At 36.8% G+C, this 24,212-nt stretch overlaps 1 protein-coding gene across 1 annotated transcript in view; it reads left to right on the plus strand.

The window, feature by feature from the left end:
- The first annotated feature begins 4,205 nt into the window (after positions 1–4,205).
- The window catches only part of LOC120633183 (Down syndrome cell adhesion molecule-like protein Dscam2), a 68,973-nt gene continuing 48,966 nt past the window's right edge, over positions 4,206–24,212 (plus strand). The window contains exon 1 of the mRNA XM_039903314.1: positions 4,206–4,280. The gene's annotated coding sequence lies outside the window, so the exon portion shown is untranslated. The remainder of the gene's footprint in view (positions 4,281–24,212) is intronic.

The raw sequence follows: 24,212 nt of genomic DNA on the forward strand, positions 1-24,212 counted from the left end.
GCTAAGCGTTTATGTTAAACACCTATGGTTTCTCCGCGGCATCGTACCAGAACGCTAGATCGCTTGGCAACACATCTTTGTCTGTGGCAACTAGCCAAGACCAGAGCAGACTAGAGAAATACAGTAATTATAAATACCTGAAACTTCCCCGCCGGGTATCGAATCCGGACTCTCTCTCATACGACCACAGCACTCAGCACTGCATCGCTAGGTATATTTGACTACGGATCCCAAGATCCTGGGTTTGTTTTCTGGGTTAGACCAAGAGTCAAGCTGCATAGTGCTCTGGAGAGTAGAATTTATATTTTTTCTGAATATTCTCTAGAGTCTTGAAATAACAGGCTAGCCCACTACCATCTTAAACTCCATAATCACCTACCACCAGGTGAATTTGCAGTCAAGGGCTTAATCGCATTAGATTAATTTAGTCTTTCTTTCTTGATGGACTTTTTGAGGTTTGACATGGCTTGCAAATTCCCAGAAAGTTTTAATAATGGTGCCAGCAGCGTCTCGTACGGCTCATCACTAATCATTTATTCAAGCGTTAATAGTATGTTTATAATCCAAATTGGTATAAATGTACCGCAAACCGTTAGCTATCATATTTAATTTGATTTAAGGTAAATAAACCATGGGCCGCAAATACACGCAAATTTCGACTTCATTAACAGCGGTGATTTAAACAACCCATATAACTATTATTACTTAATCAGTGGTTAGAACAGGAGTTTTTAGAATTCCTATCTAATCCAATATGCTAAGTCCATATTAATAAAATTCTCCTGTGCTTATGCATAATTGTGAGCAATAACAATATGTATTTATATATGACATATCGATCTATCAGTAGTAAGTACACACGGAAATGACAGTTGCAGCAAAATGAAACGGAAATCGAAGGATGCGGCTTGCGGTAGCGTCCTGGCTATAGACAACTGTAGATCGCTTCGATATCTGAATATCTGACAGTTTATGGCTTTCCGTAACCAGTGTACGGTGGATTGTAGATTTTAACGATTTCTGTGGTTATTTTTGTCGGAAGCGACCCGTAAACCATTGCCCTGTGGTGACTGATCAGAATTTTTCATTTTTTACCGCCCCTCCTGTGCCACGGGTGTCGTGCCAGGTGACTAAGGGAATATAAAGGAGAACGGACAGCAGTATCCTCAGTGCTACTAATACCACCAACTGCAATCACCAACGTCTGCCCAGCGTAGTGATTAAAGCTATTCCTATCGTGCCAGGTGATAAAGGGAATATAAAGGAGAACGGACATCAGTATCCTCAGTGCTACTAATACTTGATAGCGCCAACTGCAATCACCAACGTCTGCCCAGCGTAGTGATTTAAGCTATTCCTATCGTGCCAGGTGATTAAGGGAATATAAAGGAGAACGGACAGCAGTATCCTCAGTGCTACTAATACTTGATAGCGCCGACTGCAATCACCAACGTCTGCCCAGCGTAGTGATTTAAGCTATTCCTATCGTGCCAGGTGATTAAGGGAATATAAAGGAGAACGGACAGCAGTATCCTCAGTGCTACTAATACTTGATAGCGCCAACTGCAATCACCAACGTCTGCCCAGCGTAGTGATTTAAGCTATTCCTATCGTGCCAGGTGATTAAGGGAATATAAAGGAGAACGGACAGCAGTATCCTCAGTGCTACTAATACTTGATAGCGCCAACTGCAATCACCAACGTCTGCCCAGCGTAGTGATTTAAGCTATTCCTATCGTGCCAGGTGATTAAGGGAATATAAAGGAGAACGGACAGCAGTATCCTCAGTGCTACTAATACTTGATAGCACCAACTGCAATCACCAACCCGTCTGCCCAGTGTAGTGATTAAAGCTATTCCTATCGTGCTAGGTGATTAAGGGAATATAAAGGAGAACGGACAGCAATATCCTCAGTGCTACTAATACTTAACAGCACCAACTGCAATCACCAACCCGTAGTGATTAAAGCTATTCCTATCGTACCAGGTGACTAAGGGAATATAAAGGAGTCGGAGAACGGACAGCAGTATCCTCAGTGCTACTAATACCACCAACTGCAATCACCAACCCGTCTGCCCAGCGTAGTGATTAAAGCTATTCCTATCGTACCAGGTGACTTAGAGAAAATAAGGGACAGTGCTACTATCACCTACTGCGATCAACGCCCGTCTTCACAACATATTGATTGATGCCGATCCTCCCATATGAAATGGCCCATAGTCAAGCAGTGGATTGCTTAAAGGCTATTGATGACCCGAACACCCAAGGTCTTCTTCCACCAGAAGGTGCAAAGGTTAAATATAAATAATTACGATACCTTGTATCGATCAATAAATGCGCGATATTAAAATTTACACAGATAACACTAAGATTGATTACGTTATTAGATTAGGTACACGCGCCTTACTCAAATGATCATCAACAAAATGGTATCTACGGCGTCGTACGGTCAAATTGGTGAGGCGAGATTCAGTAAGTGGGAATAAGAAAATAAATCTAATGGAGTCGTTAGGTCTACGACTTCGATGACGAGGTCCTATCTTGCTGTACTATTACATAACCCGAACAAGTTGTTCTATTGTCAAGGCTATAATCGTGAAATATGTTGAAGATCTTTAACAGGCATTTCGAGGACAGTACAAGTTACTACGTTTTTTTATTGGTAGGACTTCGTTTTATGGATTCGTTGAGCATTTCTGACTCTTTTGGAATGTTGTCCACCGACCTACGGATTCAAAAAAATACCTCTTGAACTTCGCTTGATATTCCATGTATTTATTTCATCAAGAAGAAGAATCGAAAAATGAGTTTAGCATAAAAAGCTAGTGGTTACTGATTGTGATGTCTATCAAGTTCAAAGCAAAGTTTTCTCTTATTTTTAGCATGAATAAAAAGATTGATCCCTTTGAAAATATATTTAGAAATCAAAAATAAAAACTAAAATTTCCAGGCTACGGTAAATGATATTTGTTTGCACATATTATCAAATATCAACGCTACACAGATTTTATCTTCAAAGTAGGGGATAAAACAATTTGTAAAACACTTTATAGGAAACTCTGTAGGTAAGGATTTGGTGTAGTAAATGCTATTAGACCCGACCCTCGGCATTTGGCCCATTCTTCCCTTAACGTCTCCCTCAGGATTCAAATAACTATTGAGTAACTTAAGTAAAAGCCTTGACCTCCTTTTGTAGTAAAATTCACTTCCAAACAAGAACTTATTTTGCAGGGAAAACTTGTCCAGAACTTTAATAGAATATTTCATACTTATATAATATGTCATAGAGGAATGAGGATATCAGTGAATATACGAATGGTTTAATATGAATTTTATAGGTATATATTTTCAAGAAAAAATGGCTAAGCCGGCAGTATTTTTCATTTCTTCCTTTTTGAGCTCTCTTTTTCAAACTAACTAAAGGCTGATTTTTAATTTTATTGTCTAGTGAAATGTCGTATTATTATCGGATAGAACTTGATTTCTGATCACAGAGATTTAACAAAAACCCCTGTTATCTTCATTTCCTTGTGACGTATATACTCTGCAATAGTTGATTTTTTAAAGTTTTAAAAATAACTTCGGGCTATTACTTGAAATTTTATTTAAAGTAAGTAACAAGTAAAGAAAAACAAGGTTAGTTTATGGTTGAAGTTGATTATATTCTGAAAATAAATGCTTAATACATCAGAAAATTAAGGGATCTGAAGATAGATTGGATCCAAGAGCCTGTCGAATTTGCTTTCGTTTTGAATGTGCGACAATGCATTTCTCTTTTATTCTTTTTTTATTTTGTTATAAATTATATTTTATATTTTTGTTATAGTGTTTTTACCTACACACAAAATATTCAATAATGTCTAAACTTATCTTAACTTTTTTTGTATGAAAGGTGAATCAGTCCGGAGTGTTCCTAGCTATGTTTGGCGAAAATCGGTCCAAAATAGTGGCTTTAAAATTTTTCACAACTCATAAGAATAATGCAAACAATATTAAAATCGCGAGTTTTTTAATTTTTTATTTCGTTGCGAAGGAGTACTTATATGGATTAGTTTTTCCAACCCCATTTAGCAATAATCAGCAAGTAAATTAAAATCAATTTAAATTAGAGCCCTGGTTGACAACGCTTGTACAACTTCTAACACAATGTCTATTTACAGCAGTACGTGCAACACCAGAGCCCCGCAGTCCGCCAACCATCACAGAGCCACCGCACCACGTCGAGTTCACCAACGACACAGGCGCGATACTGTCGTGTTCCACCAAAGGACAATACCAGGTATCAAAGTTTACTCTATCTGTATATTTTTATGTAATAATAAAAACACACAAATAAATATAAAAATAACAGAGAGAAAAAAGAAAAAAACAAAAAAACCTTACTTATTTTATTTAATGTAGTCAATGGTTCCCCTCCTCAGATCTGTCTTGCAGCCCGTGGCAGTAGGCCAAGGAATACTACAACGCTGATTTTCAGTAGGCACAATATCAAAGGGATTCTAATATCATAACTCACAAATTACCAAAGAGGATAAGGTCTTTTAATTATTCCGACCATGATTCCGAAAGGGTCTGTAATGATATCATGTAGATTCTCAGGGAGACAGACTGATTAAAAAGGAGTGACAACCTGCTTTGAACCAAAATATGGTTATTCCACCAACAAAAAGATTCCCAAAGAATGATGACGTCCAACATTCGATGTATTTTTTACGTTTGTTTAACATTTTGTCTTCCAATTTGTGACCAATTTTGAGGTCATTAGCAAACAAATCGGGATAGTCTCGGTGTCATGTTAGAACATAGGATCCCATGGAAATTGAGAAAAAGGCTCAAATTATATCTATATCTCAAATTCTACGAAATTCATGTAAAAAGTATTCGTTGAACTCTATGAAATGGAAACATTAATAATAAACTAACCAAATGGACAGGTCTGAAAGAAGGGCTATTCCATTCACACTGCTCCCTGTAGAAAAGGCCTTTGGTCTAAAGCATCAGACTTTTAGAATTTCGTTTAGATAAGAGATTAGTGTACAACGTATTCGGCACCAGTTCGCGGAGTATAGCTAATTGAGCTTAATTTTCATAATATACCAGTATATAGCTTGGTTAAGGATCTAAAGAATATTTACTAACAATAGAATGATCGGTAGGTGTATAATGTACGGACTTAAAGTACACACACAGCAGCTGGAGGGAGGGTGATACCGAGCAGTGGCCCGTCGGGAATTTTAGTATACTAAGGAACAATACTGCGGGCTTCGGCATTCTGCATGATATCGTCCGCTAAAGCACCGGATCGCCATATCCGGGCCTTTGTGTTTTATACTATTATTTGTACTATTTGTCTGTATAATTTAGTCTAGTATATCTATGATTCACGAAGATACTTTATTTAGTTTAATTTTATGATATTGTCATGACCTACGTCGGTGTTCCAGTGGTAAAGAAGGCGAATAAAGTACTGTATTGCGTCCAAAACATCGAGGAAACAGTGAGAATAGATAAGGAAAAAAAACTGCAGGCAGGTCCTATTTCTGCAATCAATCGTTTTCCGGTAATCTTTTATAAGAGGACTTACATCAAGACTATATGTCAAGATACTCATTAATATATTTGGAATCTCAGGTCAGTGGACGAAAGACAGAGATATACTATCAACGAGGAGATTAGAGTACTTAAAATCGAACGAAGCTGAAGTGGCAATATCCAAGATACTTGGAAAACTAATGGGCACACATCTAGGTGGGCATTTGACGCTGGACGCATGGGCTCCCTACAAAATACCTATGTCCAGCAGTAGACGTGCACCGGTTTATATGGTGATGATAGATTATAAGAATCGTGTTTTCTCTGGCACGCATATACCTTGTTCAACATTACAAATGCCTAAACAAAAAAAAACTACTTACGGAAAGAAAGTACTGCATAAATCTTGCAACAAACGGTCTTATTTCAGACAGCACTATATCATGTCCTATTAAGGTAAGAAAGAAACAGGCGAAAACAGGGCAAATAAGACGAATGTATGTACGCCTGTCCTTAGCCTGTCCTAGTGAGCTTGCGAGAGGATGTGACCTCATTTATTTAAGTTCCGCCTGGGACAAAGACAATACGCGACTCTTATTGTTGGTACACAAAGTTAAGCATTCAAACAACAGCTTTTTGTCAGGCCGAGTTACATTTTAGAACACAATATGTGTATTATTCAGTAATGAAAACCTTACATGTCGAAAAATTAAGAGACAGTAGGGATTTCCTCCTTTCTTAGTGCATGAGGACAATATTCACAATATTCTGTAAATGTTTCCAGTGACTTGTGGCACCAAAGCATGAGAGGGCAATGCTGAGGTGATGCGATAAAATCAGATATGAGAAGTTCCACAAAAGAACCGATAAAGCTCAACGATTAGCGATGCTGAAGTGAACTAATAGAATATATTCAACAAGGATTTATCGAGGCACAACTTCAGAGGCATAACAATGTAGAATGGATCTTCAATAAAGTTGACATTACTTTGCTGAAAAATGATAGACCCATCTCGCTTCTGAACCACATCTACATATTGTTCTCGGAGCCATTCCGAAACAGGCCGGAATTCCATATTCAAAATTTTTCTGATATTACCCAATAATGTCACCATACAAACGCTACGTCAGTATATTTTTACAGAAAACCGAAGAGTATTACCGGTTGCTTTGCTTAGCGTGTACATTTTTCAAATCTAAGATGGCTTAAACCACAAAATGTCGTATTAAACTTTTTTTACGCAACTCAATGTCATATCAAATGAAATTCGGGGGTTTTTAAAATGTATATACTTATATTTCATCTCCCGACCCTGTCAGTCATGCAAAACGAATAGGTAGATAGATAGATACCTACCTGCGTAGAGCGCAAACAATGAATGGAATAGTCCCGTATGCCATCTGATTTTATATTCACAGACCAAACTACATACTGCTTCGACAAAGTTTTTCATACATGTTTAGCCGAATTGTAGGCAGATTCCGGTGGGAAATAAGTAAATGTACAGAATTCTCATACGTAGGAATTTACAAGACATAAAAGCCCATACAGACTGCAGACTTTCTATATGCCTATAGTCTCATAGGTTTCTTAATCTAAACGAAGTTTACCCGTCACAATACCCTTTGGTTCAACACAGTTTTTTTTTTAATTCTATTTAGCCCTTAATTGCAATCTTACCTGGTGATCAATGGTGCGCATAGAGGGTATGCACAGGGTATGCAGATGATATAAAATGAAGAAAATCTCCAGTACGAGTTATAAATACTTAAGGGTAGGCTTTTTATAACTCTTATAATCTATATCTATATCGTGCAAGTGATGATGCAGTATAAGGTGGTTTCTAACCTGTTAGAGAGTTTATCAGTTTTATTAAACAGATACCCCTAATAAGTTACTACGCGACGTCACGGCACGTCTTTGTCGGTAACTAACCACGACCGAAACCTCCCACTAAACCAACAAGACAGAAAAAAATCAGAAAATATAAAAATACAGATATTTTAATTCCCAATTTTCCCCTGTCTAACCTCAAAACCAATTCGCTTTCCACTGCGCCAGAGAGGTCTTCAAAACCTGGTTTGTAACGATAATATTTACCATTATTTTTATATTCATGTTGTTTTCATATCACGTATAAATTACATACGCTGGGACGCTCCTTTCCAGCTGTCACGAGTGTAGCGGGCGGAATGTCATGGAAGTGTATGCAGCACAGAGCTCACTAGTACACGCACTAGCGAATATCTTGCGCCCAAGGGGGGTGAACGAACTCCACCATTGCAGGCATACGGTATGACGGAAAAGTCACTACGAACAGGAATATAGGCCTTAGTACACAATATCGATTCACCACCAACTCGACTATAATTATTTCTGCATTGTATACCTAGCTTATAATGTATTAAATCGTTGCATTGAATTGTAACTATGTATATTATGGGACTACTTGTACTTTTGTTATTCAAAGTTTGCTGAAGCTTATATTATTTTATTTTTATTTTTTATTAAAGCTCAAATCGCTTTAAAAAGAAGAATTAACGCGCAGAAAATTACAAACACTAAGCAAGTAGCCGATAGTAACCATAATCCTATAAATACGCTAAAAGACATGGCAAACGTAATCATTTATCAACAAATATAATCATTTATCTATGTATATATCAATACATATATACACTTATGTACTTTCCAATAAAGGCAGACATAGGCAGAGCAGAATAAAGGCCTTAGTACACGATATGAATTCAACACCGATTCGATTCAAATCTAAGTATTGAAATGGGAAAAGTCCATATTTATTTTGAGAAAGTATAATAAGAGGTATGGACCGCGACTTACGCAAATGCATACATAGACATGGCAAAAAGTCAAAAAGCGCGAAATTTCCTTCGATGTTTGTATATACCTGCAATCTGTCGCTTGCGATGTCAATTGCGATGGTCGCAAGGCGACGGATTGCCTCGCGTATTTATCGGCCAGTTTTGTGTAAATAGAATCATTTGCTTGTAATGACAAAGTCGTTTTGGAGTTTCGAAACATTATAGTTAAATTGAACTTTTTGTACTTGTATTAAATGAAGCTCAAAATGGTCTCCGATTCCACAGCTAGAGCTTTGACAGAAAGTTTGTAAAATAAAAATAAGCAGTAACAAAACAGCGAGTGATACCTTCATTTTATTATAAAGGTATAGTGTTTCGTAATGCGAAAGCGTCTCCACGTTTTTGAACGTAATAGTCGATGCTGAGTTGTAGACACGTAAATGCCGCGCGGTCGACTTGTAAGTGCGGATCCACTCTCTGGTTGAAGCGGAATCGAAAATTTGAGTTGAGGCGATGTAGAGTTGATACGATGTGCTAAGGCTTTAATAGTCATAAGCAATTTCTCACGTAACTCGATACATGGAAGTCTCATCCTACGGAATTACCCAAGCCTCTTATTGGTCTATATTGCCGACAAAAAGCGACAAGCACCTATTAGCATAACTACCTTTGTAATCCGAGCATCCGCGGGTATGACACTTATTTCGCTGAAAATAAAGACTAAATTGCTGCAAACAGTACTTGTTCGCGCTGTTGACCTCTTTGCAGAAGTTTTGGTCGGTGAAAACGATACCTGAGGGAAATTGTCCTGTATCGTACAAAATGTCGCAGTTAATTTTATAACTTCTACAACAAAGCATTTTTGTTTCGAAATTACCTTTTTTTGAAGCTTTTCTTTTTACTGCGACTCAGACTATATACATGGTATATATAGTATGGTATAATATACTTTTTCTTAATTTATGTATGTTTGGACACGCTTAGATATCGTATCCAGAGCGGCTGGGCCTTGATTGTATATGGCAGAGGTCTCCAAACTTTATTTCGTCTGTTTTGAGTAAACACTTCCTTACATTCTGCTTTACAATTCGAATTTCAAAATTAATCAACTTCTTAATGTGTCCATGACAGTTTGTTGACCCTCATTGCCGTCTTATAAACCCCGATTTCTTACTGACACGCACCGCTCAGAACTATGTGCATTTTAAGAAAAAAAATATCACTTTCTTTTTACCGGTTAAGAAGGTTACCGGTTTTTTGATGACCTCCCTGGCGCATCGGTGAGCGTTGTAAATTTAAGTAGGAGGTCCCGGGTTCCATTTCCGCAGGGGCAATTTGGGAATTTACTTATTTATTTATAAATTCTTAATTTTGTTGTGGCTAGTTACCATCCTACCGACAAAGAAAGATTTAGTGATCCGGTTCCATGTCGCGTAGAAACCGAGTAGGGGTATGACTACCATACTGCCTGACAGGTTAGCCCGCTACTATCTTAGACTGCATCGTCACTTACCATCAGTGAGATTGCAGCCAAGGTCTAACTTGCAGGAAAATAAAAAAAATGAAGTCCACTAAATTGCACTGGGCCAACGTGGCGGATTGCGACCTAAACCTTTCTTATTCAGAGATGAGACCCGTTCCTAAAATGGGCCGTTAATAGGGTACTTTTACGCTATAACTATCGCATTTATGATAATAGGGCAGAGTTTATTCCTAATAACTGTGTTACAAAAATTATTTTGTTTTGGGTCCGTCACAGTGGTAAATATTAGTCTCAAAAGAAAAGACTAAAGACCAGAAAAATAAACTTAAACGCATCTGTACAGACTAGGTTTATTTTAGTCCACTAAACTTCAATGACGGGCAACAATATCTTTCCAGAGGCGCCATGCTGCGTCCTAGTTTATTCCTTAAAAGGTCGCAAAAAATTGCTAAACAAAAGCGAAAGGGGTCACATTACCGGGGCTAAAGCAAAGCCCGGCAAAGCGAGAGCTTCAGACAATACTGAATGCAGGGCGTGTCAAAGAAAAACTAATGAAGTGCTGCTTTTAGGAAATTGAATATTACCGCATCTGAACAAAGGGGGTGAATGTCTTTTGTTACGAACTTTATAATAACATTGAATTGTACAAATTTCTCCAACGCATTTCGCTTTAAAAGTTAATAAATAATAATCATCCAAAAGCTTGGAAATGTAATCCTTACTTATATTATAAATGCGAAGTTGTTTGTTATTTGTTTGTTTGTCCTTCCTTTACGCCCTAATTTAGCAACCAACTTGATTTTTGGCGCAGAGTTATCTGAAAGGGAGAAGAGTAAGTTTAGTTTACAGGTTAGTAGTTTACAGATCCAACATGGCCTAGCACAGCTAGCTATACGTGGCATTTTCTCGTGTGTCCACATGCCTTAAAAAGTGCACTGCTTTGTATTAATGGTTAGTTATTTTATTTCTCCCGGCATAGCCTTAAGAATTGCCACGCGAACAAAGCCGCAGAAAAAGCTAGTTATTATATAAAAAAACATAAATAACGATTATGTATAAACATAATTAATCCATACTAAGGTTGTAAATTCTTAACTTAGTTTGTCTCTTACCAGACAGACAGACAGGATGCGCGAACCGACAAAACAAAATCTGTTTCGGGTTCTCTATTGATATTTAAACCTCTCGTGATAAATTTTATAAATAATATTAAATGTCGTCCGACTCGGACTCTGTCAAATGTTAACCGATTTTAATAAATCTTTTTTAGTTCAAATATTATATAATCAGTTTCAGCTCTACATAAATTTCGTTAACATACACCACATTTTTTTTTTTTTTTTAATAACCCCTGACCTTGTGGTAAGTGGTGATGCAGTCTGACTGTGTAGCGGGCTAATCTGTTACGGGTCTGACAGTTTTGTTTTTTAGAGAAATCGTAACGCTAAATCGCTGGCTCTTCTTTTTCGATAGCACAGGTACTTGCGTAGGTATAGGTATTACCTTTTATCAGAATAAACTAAGTTAGCTCTTGAGAAATACTTATTATAATTCATTTACATCCTTAATATTTATTACGGTAATTTTATTAAGGACCTTCAAGCATTATTAAAGCGAGCTCGTAAATTTACAAATACCCACTTCTTTACAAAAGGCTTAATTTCAATAATAAAGTTAAAACAAAGCACTAAGAATCGACCCACTTTGTTTTATGATTTCTATTAAACTGACTGTAAAGCAACGGAATTATGATCAAAGCAAACGATGTTCATTATAGATTGTGCCAAAATTAAATAATAAAAATAATAATCATTTAATTCAGACGTTTCCATCCATACATTGTTAGTATATTAGTTACAATTTTTCCTTAACCACTTAGTTAGTATTGATTAGTTTAAATAATAAAAATAAGTAAAATAAGTACAAAATTACACTCGCCCGATTGCTACTTTCATACAGTGGCACAGTATAGGCCATTTCTAAAGGTATTTGCTGCCAGTCGAATCTGGCAGCGAATGCCGTTGTCACTGATACGTAAACGCTGTAGGAGAGAGGCTGCTTTCAAATCAAATCAAATCAAATCCTTTTATTTGCATAAAACATTGTAGGTATACATGTTTAGTCATAATATTTCATATTTATATTTATTATCTTTGTTACGCATTATAAAAAAGCCTTATATTATAAGTGCTCATACTTTCTGAGCAGTTACATAATAAGTTCGTATACACAAACTTATTAAATGGATGGAGTCAGTAGGTATTTTTCTTTATTCCACTACATGATAACCCTTGACTGCCATCTCCCTTTGTGGTAAGAGATGATACGGCCTTATACGATAACTGTCTTACCAGTGGCGTGCACAGGATTTTGAAACAGCGTAAGCATAAAGAAGTAAAATGGCATAAAATGTCAAAATCCTCCTCTATTGCCAGCTTTATGAAAATTTTAGTGTATGCAGCGCTTTTGTGCATGTATAAAGTGCACGCCACTGTGTCTAACCTATTAGGAGCATGGCAGTTATATCAAACCCAAACCCCTAATCGGCTTCGACGCGGGATCATAACTTAATGCTAAATCGCTGAAAGGCGCGCCATTGTTGCCTAGGGCGGTAACTAGTCACTGCCTCAACACAAGAAGCCTCCCAACAGACCAGACCATAGAAAATTCGGAAATTATAAATTTTCAAATTAGTCGTGGAACGTACCCGGACCTCCAACTAAAAACCACAGCACTAACCGCTATGCCTGGGACGTCGTCAAAATAACATAAATTGAATATAAATAATAGTATAAAATCTCCTTTACAGAAGTGGGTTAAAACTAAAACTTGTAATAAATAAGATCGGAAAGAAACACATTTCAAGATTGTAAAACAAAATATTTCAAACGGAGAAAATGTCTCCTGTTTTAAGTTTCAAGATATTGGGGCGCGACATTTCTCACGAGAATCTCCACACAATATTGTGAAACTTTAATATAAATTACACCTAGAAAGATGACAAAGCGTATGCGGGCTCAGATTTACATTACGAAATAAAATCTTTTGTACTAAAGTAAAATTTTACCCACTAGAATCTAGTGGTTAACATGGTCGACAACGAATCATGAGGCCTAGCGTTCGATTCTCGAGTAGAACCAATAGTAACGATAACAGTAACAAAAAATCTCTTACAATAAGCGTTGCATTTATCTAATGCTATACGATTTATTTATTAGGAAAAACGTAAATATCAGTTTAGTGTTATCAATGCCAAAATCAATAAGCTTTAGCTATGGAGCTAGGAATTACTAAGGCAGGTATAATGTGCCTTTGACGTCACAAGTGCTGCCATAACATCCGCCGACCTGTTTATAATTCTTTTTTAATTTCCAATTGATATCAATAAACCAGTATTTTCTGCAAAAATGAGATATTAATTGGGGATAGTTTATAGGTACTTTAGAACATTATTTTATTTATTTATACTCTTTATTTGCCAACAAAAGAAACAGGAGAAGAATAATAAAAACGCAGACAGAAGCAGTATACAAGAGGCGGACTTATCGCTTAGTAGCGATCTCTGCCAGGCAACCTTAGAATAAGGAAAACAAGAGGATCAGACTGCACGTTAACTAATAACTACATACTAATACTTGAACATAATAAAATAATACATGATATAACAAATATTTACAAAAACTAATATATACTTTACATCATGTACCAGCCTCGTCTTAGGGAATCGGCGTTGTCTAAACCTGCGCCTCGAGGAGCACGCTACACCACCGGTCCCGACTACTATCCCTATGCGCTTATATTTAAATTTGATAATTATTATGAAATGAAAAGATCAGTGCAACCAAGTTGTACAAAAAGTAAATTTCCTCGGTAGATACCTACTTCACGTTGAGGCTTAAGAGCGTTGACGCAATGCGTGCTGGCCTGTTCTTGTTAGACATTTAAAACTCAGGATAAGAGGTATCAAAGTAATATTTTAAGAAAAGTTTTTTGACGTGACAACGTCTTATAATTCGATGGAGCCGGCTGCACGCACGAAAAAATATGACGTATGCGGCGTTACCTCGCTCTGAGGCGTTCCAATAAAGGCTTGAAGTGCAAGCGAGAGCGCGGAACGAGCGACAAAGAGGCACAGTCGGCCTCCGCGTTCGACATCATTCTCTCTCCTACTTGAGTGAGCGATGCGTCCGCGTGGACAGCTTCTATACAATAATACATATACATGTTTTCGGCAAGGATGAAGTTCAGTGAAAAGTGAATGTGGTGTCAATTGTTTATAGCAACGATAATATCTATCAAACAAATAAAATTAAAATTTTCTTTTGAAAAATGCAACCATTCCATCAGTATTTTCTTATGACGTTGTCACGTTCAACTATCGTCAGTAAGCCGACTTTACAGACAACCAATTTTTTTATAATCTCTCTACCAGTCTGCCTGTGAAAGTAACTGCATAATATTTAGCAGATGCTAAATAATAGGATAAGTATAATAAGCGGTATCATCATGCAATGCTCATTAATCAAACCCAGTCACAGTAAACGAGATTAATTTAACAAGAATATTGTTTGCTTAATTACAATGCAATAATACAATTCTATTTTCTGCTTAATTAAATTACGATCTAGATCTAATTACTCTATTATTAATCATGCACGAAACCTTATTGGTTTTGTGCACCGTATACTACTATAACCGTGTACTATTGATTAATTGTATAGAACGGTCATACGCATGGGATAGGCTATACAGATTTTCAGATGAAATTTAGAGTCCAGATATCAAACATAATGCGATGCATGTTTTGAAGAATCAGTTTGTCTCTAGCTTTTGAAGAGGAAGGTATGATTCCCTTTTTCTATTCAAATTATCAGTTCTCCGAGACTTATTTTGTGTACAACTTTTGATAAGTATTCAACCTTTCACCCGGCATGTCGACATTTACCATGAGATCAAAAGCGTAGCGTCATTTTCTTTATAACGTGCTATAGCGACCCGTTATTGGTCGCGTCTACCACCTGTTATGTTGTAAATTTATCGTTTTTAATAGACGGTAGTTGTAACTATTTCCAAAATTAGACGAACCCACAAGTTTCCATAACTTTCTATACCGTCGTCATAATATCTATCATTATTATTTTCAACTGCTCCAGCGGTCAAAAATCCTTGAGCAGTTGAGAAATGTAAAGTTGACTATCAGAAATGAAACCTCTGAGCTACTATATAATGAAATATCCAAGCCGTCTGCCTAGCGTGGTAATTATGGGCCAACCCTCTCGTTGGTAGAATACTTTAGTCAACCAGTGGGCCGTTAGACAAAGAAAGAAACTAAGAGTATCTGGGTCGTATGCTTCATGGATGGTCGTAACTCGTATGTTAGGAGTATCTGTGTGCGATCAAATGGGGAGATCTGTAGAAGAACTAGAGTTAACGACATAACTCAGTGAGTCGACATAACGCAGCGTAGGTCGACCCCCAACGGAGGTGGACAGACACTATCAGGCGAGCCCTGGGAGCCGCTGGAAACAAGCGGCCCAGAACCGTGGATTTTGGAACTCCCTACAAAAGACATATGTACAGCAATGGACGACAATTGGTCGAATTGATGACAATGATGATGATACTTTATGGTGTCCAAGTATAATCTCCTATAATTGATCCGGGCAAGAAAGTAATAAAGGGCGTGAGAATGAGAACACCCTGGCTACAAAACCCACGCCAATTGTTTAATAAACTTCTAAAGCAGCTGTGTCTAACGTTCAGGTTGTAAGAATGATCATCAACTTTCTTTAGGAGAGTAATATTAACTCTTTAATTTTATTTTTATTCACTTATATAGACGGTTGGCCAGTGATATATATATCATTCGGGTATGTTAAATCGCTTAAATAAATTATAAGTACTATAGAGACTGCACGAGCGTACGCAAAACAGCATAAACAAATATAAATAATATTTACACCCCCACGCTATCTGATTTAATATTCGCAAATCGAACGCTAACTCGGATAAAGTTTTCCGTGGCGGTTCCGCCGAAGTTTACGACAGACAGACCCCAATGGGAAATAAGGAAATGCGTAAATGCGCTCGGTTGTGAGCAAAGCTACCTACCAATATGAAATATGAAGGTGCAAAGAAATGTTATTCCTTTTTGTGTAATACGTAAGACCAGCTCCTGACCAGCTAAAGCTATTTTGAGCCAGAGAAAAAAAGAGACAAGTTGGCGAGTATTCCACAAATTATATACAATTAAATACCGGAGCAGGATTGTTTTTATTATGACTTTGGATTTATTATTTTTATCTTCCCGTGGTATCAATTCCGCGTCGGTAGCCCAGTGGGTAGAACTTCAACTTCATTCTCGGGGGAGCGAGTTCGAATCCCGGCACGCACCTCTAACTTTTCCAAGGTTAGTGCGTTCTAAGCAATTAAAATATCACTTGCTTCAAGGTAAAGGAAAACACAACTAAATCGCACCCGCAATCGCATTTGAGTTTAAGGATTCTAAACAACCTACCATATAAAGAAATATTACAATCATTGCAGAATTGTATAGATCTTCCATTCGCGTAATATTTGTAAAACAGGGAATCATACCTTCCGTTTCAAAATTTGTTTAAAGCTAGAGATAAACTGATTCTACAAAACATGCATCGCATTATGTTTGATATCTGGACTCTTGATTTGTTATGAAAATCTGTATAGCCTATCATGACCGTCATTATAGAACGGTCAAATAGTCCGCGGCATACACGGGCATTATGTCTAATGCTCATGCTCCGTTTCAACCAGTAATAGTTGATCACTCTTAATTGTCTTCGAATATGTATACCTACGTATGATCCTATGATCCAATTCGGACGAGCATCGTTCGGGAATAGCATGGAGCTGCTCGACCCAAGCGGCACAAGACCCGGTATTTGGAACATCGTACCGTAGACCAATGTCCAGAAATGAACGTCCATTGGTTGACATGATGATGATAATGACACTAGACAATCGTGCATACAGACCCTCCCAGCAGATCAGTCAGAGATCAGTGTGTCTCTAGCTTAAAGATGTCATTTAATCGTTAACTGAAATATCATGTGAAGCATATCTGAATTCTCCTAGATCCCGTTTATACTTGAAAATGCACATTGTGGGATAGGTCATATTAAATTAATTATTTCGACTATAAATTTCAACGAGTAGAAACATCCCTGTCCCTATCCCTATCCCTACTTCCCTACTAATATTATAAATGTCAATGTAAGTTTGTTTGTTACGCTTTCACGCAACAACTACTTAACCGATCCTCATGAAACTTTGTACACATATTCTTGGAAGTGTTAGAAGTAATATAGGATACTTTTTATACCGACATTAAGCTCGGTTCCTTTGGGAGAGGGGATGAAAGTTTTTGACGATTTTACACATAACTCCGACAAATTATAACCGATTTAAATAATTATTTTTGTACTATATAGGTTATAATGTGTTTAGTTTTCCCTAAACTTTGTGTAGATCTGAATGTGGTTGGAGATAGAGGACAGAACTCCTCATTTAAGGCTTAGAGAAGTATCTCTAAGACTTAAATGAGGAGTATTCAGTAGAATACTTTACATTTTTTTGAACTTCAACTTAATTGAATGCCACATCAAAAACCAAAATCAAACGCAGACGAAGTCGCGGGCAACAGCTAGTATAAATAAGGATAATTGAATTTATTTTTATTAGTACACGAAGGTATTTTTTACAAGTATGTCTCGAAACTTGCCACTTATAAAAGTACCAATTCAGAACCAACAGTTATCGGATTTTTTTCAAATTATATAAAATTTGCTGTATTTAATCATCATTATGTAGATACTTATCAAATTGCTTTCGTATATTGAAAGTACTGGGGTACTTGTTCAACAATCACCTTCATAAGAGCCCCGAAGTGGAGGAGAGCGGATTTTAAAACTTATTGCCGAGTCCATAATGTTCAAATTCCAATAAACGCAGATCGTCCGAGCTGTTGACCCGCTTTCAGGAATAATTATGGTCGATGAAAACTGTAACAGGGAAAAAGAATATGAAATCGTATCCTGGTAAAATTTCACGATTAATTTATAAGTGTTTAATATTGATAAATCTATTCGCGGTTTTCTCGCAGAGCATACAAAATTGCTAAATAATTAAATAAAACAGGAAATATTTTTTTATTTCATCTTTCTCTTCTTTTATTGTTGCTTATTTTAAATTCAAGTTCGCGTAAAAACTGTAATAAAACATTATTTATTACAGTTTTCTACAAATTCTTAGGCTATTTTTTTTCCTGGAATGTAAAGTAGCCTATGTTTCTCTATGAATGAATGAATGAATGAATGAATGAATGAATGAATGAATACACTTTTATTGTACACCACATAAACATAACAAATTAAAAGTAAAAATTTAACAACACGTATACAATTTGGCGGATCTCTATGTACTCTCCTTGCCTTCAACTAACTCTATACCAAAAATCGAGTCAATTGACTGCTTAGTTTGGGGGTGAAGTAAATAAACTTTCGCATTTATGTTATTAGTATGGATTATTGTAGAAATAACTAAACCCCCACTGCTTTGAATTTTTACAGTAGGTACGATTCTAAAAGTGCCGCGGAGGACAAAAGTCCACTACAGTAGCTTTTATTTATCTAAGTAACTACGAATTTTAATGTCTTCAATTTCAATTATGGCTTTCATATAATCTCCTTTTCACCCGTAAGGGAGCGAATTTCGAACTACCTCGAAATTTTAATGTAGCTTAATGTTAATAAAAACTTTGTATTTACGGACAAACATCTTCAAGATATTCTGAATCAGGAGTATATTAATTTTACGGAGCCCTGTCCCAATATTTCAGTTAATTCTGGCTTCAAATGATCAGCTTATCAAAGGCTATAATACTTGCAGAAGTATTACAAATTTGCCTGATCAATGTTTTGATTTAATGTGCCTCGAATTCAATAGAAACTCCAGTCCAAAATGCGAAATACGAATAACAAAGCAAGTTTTAAAACGTATCAAATAGCGTTCTAGTTTTATTTGTGACAGGTCGACAAAAAATTGCTAAACAAAAGCGAAGGGGGTCATATTGCCCGGGGTTAAAAGCAAGCCCGGCAAAGTGAGAGCCGCAGACAATACACAATACGGGTTGTGTCAAAGAAAAGCTAATGAACTGCTGCTTTTAGGAAATTGAATGTTGCCACAACTAAAATAAAAAAGGAATAATATTGCGCTAATTAAAATTATACGGATACATAGTTAATGATTAGGAGTATAAGAATGTTACGTGCAATAATGTTTACAGGATAAAATCATTTTGAAAAAAAACAAATTAAATTAAATTATAAAAAAATACACTGCCCAATCTCCGAAAAGCTGAATAAAAAATAAATCGTTAGGACCTAGGTACCGGTCATGAATCTAGAGTATGAATTAATGAATGAATGAATACACTTTTATTGTACATAAACATACAGAAAAATTGTATATAAAAATCTAACGAAAAGTATACAATATGGCGGTCTTATCGCTACATTGATATCTCTTCCAGGCAACATAGGGCCTATTGCGGTTGGACAAAATAAATATTTTCAAGTTATTAGTTTTGTTCATTTTGTTACTTAATATTCCTCATTCCCTTACAATACCTTAGTGATCATTATTTTACTGGCCATTTTGGGGTGGTGGCCATCTTGCAACGATTTTCGACAAACACGTAAGAACATTCCCGACTTATTCAACTTTCAAATTAAAAACTAAATCGTGGCCTTCATTCGGGAACTACGATGCTACAAACGTACCACAAGTACTCTGACACGACAAACTTATTACACCCCGTCATTTTTGCGGGAGCAAGCGTGATGTTTTGATTACCGCCACCGATGAACATCTGCACCAATTCACTTTGGTTCTCACTCCATATTTTAAGGAAACCCCGCAGTGATGGATGATTCCACAATAATTATAAAGTGCAAGCAAAACAAATATATCAGATTGGTTGATACAATCATCATCACATAAACCCATTACCGGCCCACTACAGAGCACGGGTCTCCTCCCACAATGAGAAGGGGTTGATATGGTGGAAGAAATAACTGAAAGAATAAATTGAATTGAAAATGAATGGAATTTCTTGAGTTTTCGACAACAGATACGAGTAGTTAGCTTGGCTAAGGGAGAGCAGAAGTACATAATATGCTGTGTTTAGAAGTAGGTCAGGAAACAGGGATTGTATGGTATTAATGCAAATAACTCTTCAGCACATTCCCCGCTATAAAGTCGATAGAACACACAAAGAGAGCTATTCGGACCATGCTCTCACGCCGAGTTTCAGACTTTGTAGATAAAATTCTGCAAAAAAAATATATACGGGTGATAGTGATTAAATTTATGCCCGTTTCTGAATTACTTTTAGGCATACCATGATTTGTAAATGCATTTTACTTTCACAATAATATTTTATATTTTCATTTGAAGACCATTTGATAGCATTTAAAAAATTGGTTGTCTGTAAAGTCGGCTTACTGACGATAGTTGAACGTCGTAAGAAAATACTGATGGAATGGTTGCATTTTTTAAAAGAAAATTTTAATTTTATTTGTTTGATAGATATTATCGTTGCTATAAACAATTGACACCACATTCACATTTCACTGCACTTCATCCTTGCCGAAAACATGTAAATGTATTATTGTATAGAAGCTGTCCACGCGGACGCATCGCTCACTCAAGTAGGAGAGAGACAGAAGTCGAACGCGGAGGCCGACTGTGCCTCTTTATCGCTCGTTCCTCGCTCTCGCTTCCACTTCAAGCCTTGAATGGAACGCCTCAGAGCGAGGTAACGCCGCATACGTCATGTTTTTTGTTGCGTGCTGCCGGCTCCATCGAATTATAAGACGTTGTCACGTCAAAACCAGATGTCAAGTTTTTAATGGCGGTCCATTCTTGAATGATGTACTGTGCTCAGATCGATAGGTACATATTAATATTTATATTATATAACTACAGTAAAGTGATTCCTGCACATTATAACTAACCTGTTCCACACATTTCAATAACACACTTTAAACAAGAGAAAACATACTTATTTTTACTTTAAAAATGACTTTACTTGCCGTTGCAGACACTTTGTTATTTAGAACCTTTCTCTATGTGTAGGTAAAAAAAGGTTCATAGAACGTGGGTGCCAAGCTAAGAAGAAAGCGTGGGTTTTAAATTTTCCACAAAGTATATATTTACATTTAAGAAAGCGATAGAGGTAAAATAGAATAGGTACATTATTGATTTGTAGCCATCGAGGGTCGCCATTCTCTTTTTATGTTTATAGGAGATACCAGGTTCGAATCGAGCCTGCAGAGGTCGAATATTTGAACAGGGCATTGTAGCTTCGCAGATACGTAGTTCGGGATGTGCCACGTATTTGCCGGGTATTGTATTCGCATGCAAATACTACCGATATTTCCATTCCACCTCAAGAATATTGCGGGATATTGTAACAAAAGGTTCTCTTCATGTAAATAAAAGTAATGCTAAGTTATCTCACTCACTGAAGTGGAATAAAAATGCTCCTTTTTCTATTAGTATTTTGTTGATCGTTTTCTTTTGTAAAGCCGCGACCAACCACGCAGTTTTCTTAAAATTGTTGGAACCAATATACCGTAATAGTAGTAGGTACGTTTAAAAACTGTGTCAATATCTGCTATCTTTATTAAATTCATTGAACACACTCTCTATTATACTATAATAATAATAGAGGGCAGTGATTGAAGAACTAAAAAGATAAAAACAAGATTTTTATTTGAATATTATATTTTGGTTTTGAATAATCTTAGTTGACAGTGTTCAGAAACGCAGTAGGAGGCATCTGCTCACTCCGAGATTTGTTGCTCTATCAATCTATCACCAAATTATCAGAAGATTGCTTCGCGGCACGTCTTTGTCGGTAGGGTTTATCCAGTCACGCCAAAAGCTTCCCCCACCACTCCAAACCAGACCAGATAAAAATCAGAAAATATAAATACCCATGTTGCCACCGCTGGGAATCGAACCGGTAATCCCCAATTTAAAACCACAACGCTCACGACTACGCTTAATTATCGCGCAAAAAAATCCGTATTACAAGGACAGAAGTTTAATAAAAAGATTTCATAGAACTGGAATCACGCGTGGTCGTGTTTTGGAAAAGTTGTGAATAAGGTCGCCGAACAATGCGACCGACTGAAGGGAGTACCGACCACAATAAATAATTGGTTCGCGGTAACCATAATAAATCTGAGCGCGTACATGCTTTGTCATCAACAGACTACAATTTATATTAAACTTATAAGATTCTGTGGGGCTCCCTGTGATTAGTTACGCTATTCAAGTTGGATATGAAAATAAGAACAATACTCCATCTAGTTTTCAAAAGGAAGAATAGAACAAGAAACTCTAAAAATATAGGCACTTGGTCAATGTTTTACTTTTAGTAGGTCTAGTAAAATTTAGTTCTATTTTTTTTATACATCGTGTAAATGAGAACCGAAATAATACTTCGCAGGCTTTAGAGGCACATTATGCACTGTCTCTGAGACTTATTCGTGAAACCGAAAACCTAACAGTTTTTGAGTAAACCACTGCCATAGTTTTTACTGAAATAAATCAGATACAGCCCTAACATCTCCTGTGACTCCTGTCACTTTATTAGGTACGCATCGCGTCGCGTAGGTACTATGCGCGTGTCGGTCTTTTATCTTCAATAGGGTTATCATAAGTAAACACTTAGAATGTTATGAATTCGTTTGTATGGAAAAATAAATATGCTTCTTTTGATTTAATATTTTTACAGGGTGATTCCTTATGGAATATACTTATGCATTCTTTAACATTATTTAGTAATTCGGTCACACGTTGTATAAAGCATCAATTGACGGACCAAGCAGATGACAAACCTGATGGCAAGTGGACAACCATCCCACCTTCCTGCATCGTACTGCCCAGTGTCCATCAACCTAAAGGCGTAGGTTGTACGCCTCGTGTGCCTGTAATTAAACCGACAACACACGCCCAGCGTGCCCAGCGTGGTGATTTCGGCAAACCCTTCTGTTGGAAAAGTCCAGCAGTGGACTGTTAGAGTAGTCAAAAAAATGGGTAACTAGAACGTTTATTAAAATAATGCCTATGTTTTGATTTCATTCATCATCATTTACCTCAGCATTTTCATTTCCCACTGTTGAGCACTTATTCTCTCTTGGGCGAGAGGAATTTAGAGCTTAGCTCCTCCAATCCGGGTATACAGTAATTAACGATTCACTATTTATAACCAAATTCTAGCCGTTACATGCAAGAAGCGGCAGTAGGCTGACCGCACTTCTAACTTTTCGAAATTGCTTGCCTTTTATGCAATTAAATAGTTAAAAAAACATAATGAGAAAACCTGTATGCCCGAGAGTTCTCCATAATGTTCTCAAAGACTTGTGAAGTCCACCAATCTAAACTATATCCTCATCTGCTATGATACCCGTTATCTATAGTGGACTGTAATGAACGTAAGTAATAACAACCGACCTTGCTGTACTTGCTCCTCGGCGCATAAAGGTGGACAGACCTATTTGCTAACTCCGGGGTGGTACTGACAATTTTTTGACAGAAAACTTCGATAACAGTTATTAGTCCAACTAATACCGGATTATTTAAGGGGCGGATAAACAAGTGTCTCAAAGGCAACACAAGCTAACGCCCTTTGATACTGTTTATGTTCATCGGAAGTTTTCACTTAACAACAGGTGACCCGCTTGCTCGTTTGCTCGCTATTTATTTATTTATAAATAAAAAACCGAGAAATCGATTTTGCATAAATAAATATACTAAATAAATATAAATATGTGCCTGTAATCATTTTAATAAAGAAATATTTCACTTTGCTTTGAACCCAGTACCTCGTAATAAATTTCCGAACACGCCAATAACCAAACCAACAAGGTGATTTTGAATTTGATTAAATACCTTGTTCTGTTCCTTGACAGCTCATACGGTATTTCACGTTATTTATAACCCCTAAGGGAGCACCCTAAACCGACATTACCGCCAAAATTTCCTCCCTTGTGCATCTTTTCGCATCGAACTTGTAGCTTCAGCATTTATTTATCTATACATGTGTATCTCAAATATTTACCTCGCTTTTGTATTCTATTATCTATTTTTATATAAAGTGTTTTAAATAATAAATTTCCAATGGGTACCAAACCGGATGTGGCTAGTAAATTACGTTATCATCATGATCATCATCTTATCAAGTTACTATCAGCCCACTACAGGGCACGGGTCCCCCAAATAAGAAGGGGTTAAAGCCGTAGTCCACCCAGCTGGCCCAGTTCT

Source organism: Pararge aegeria, chromosome 21 (assembly GCF_905163445.1).
Source record: "Pararge aegeria chromosome 21, ilParAegt1.1, whole genome shotgun sequence".
In the NCBI taxonomy this organism is placed as follows: domain Eukaryota; kingdom Metazoa; phylum Arthropoda; class Insecta; order Lepidoptera; family Nymphalidae; genus Pararge; species Pararge aegeria.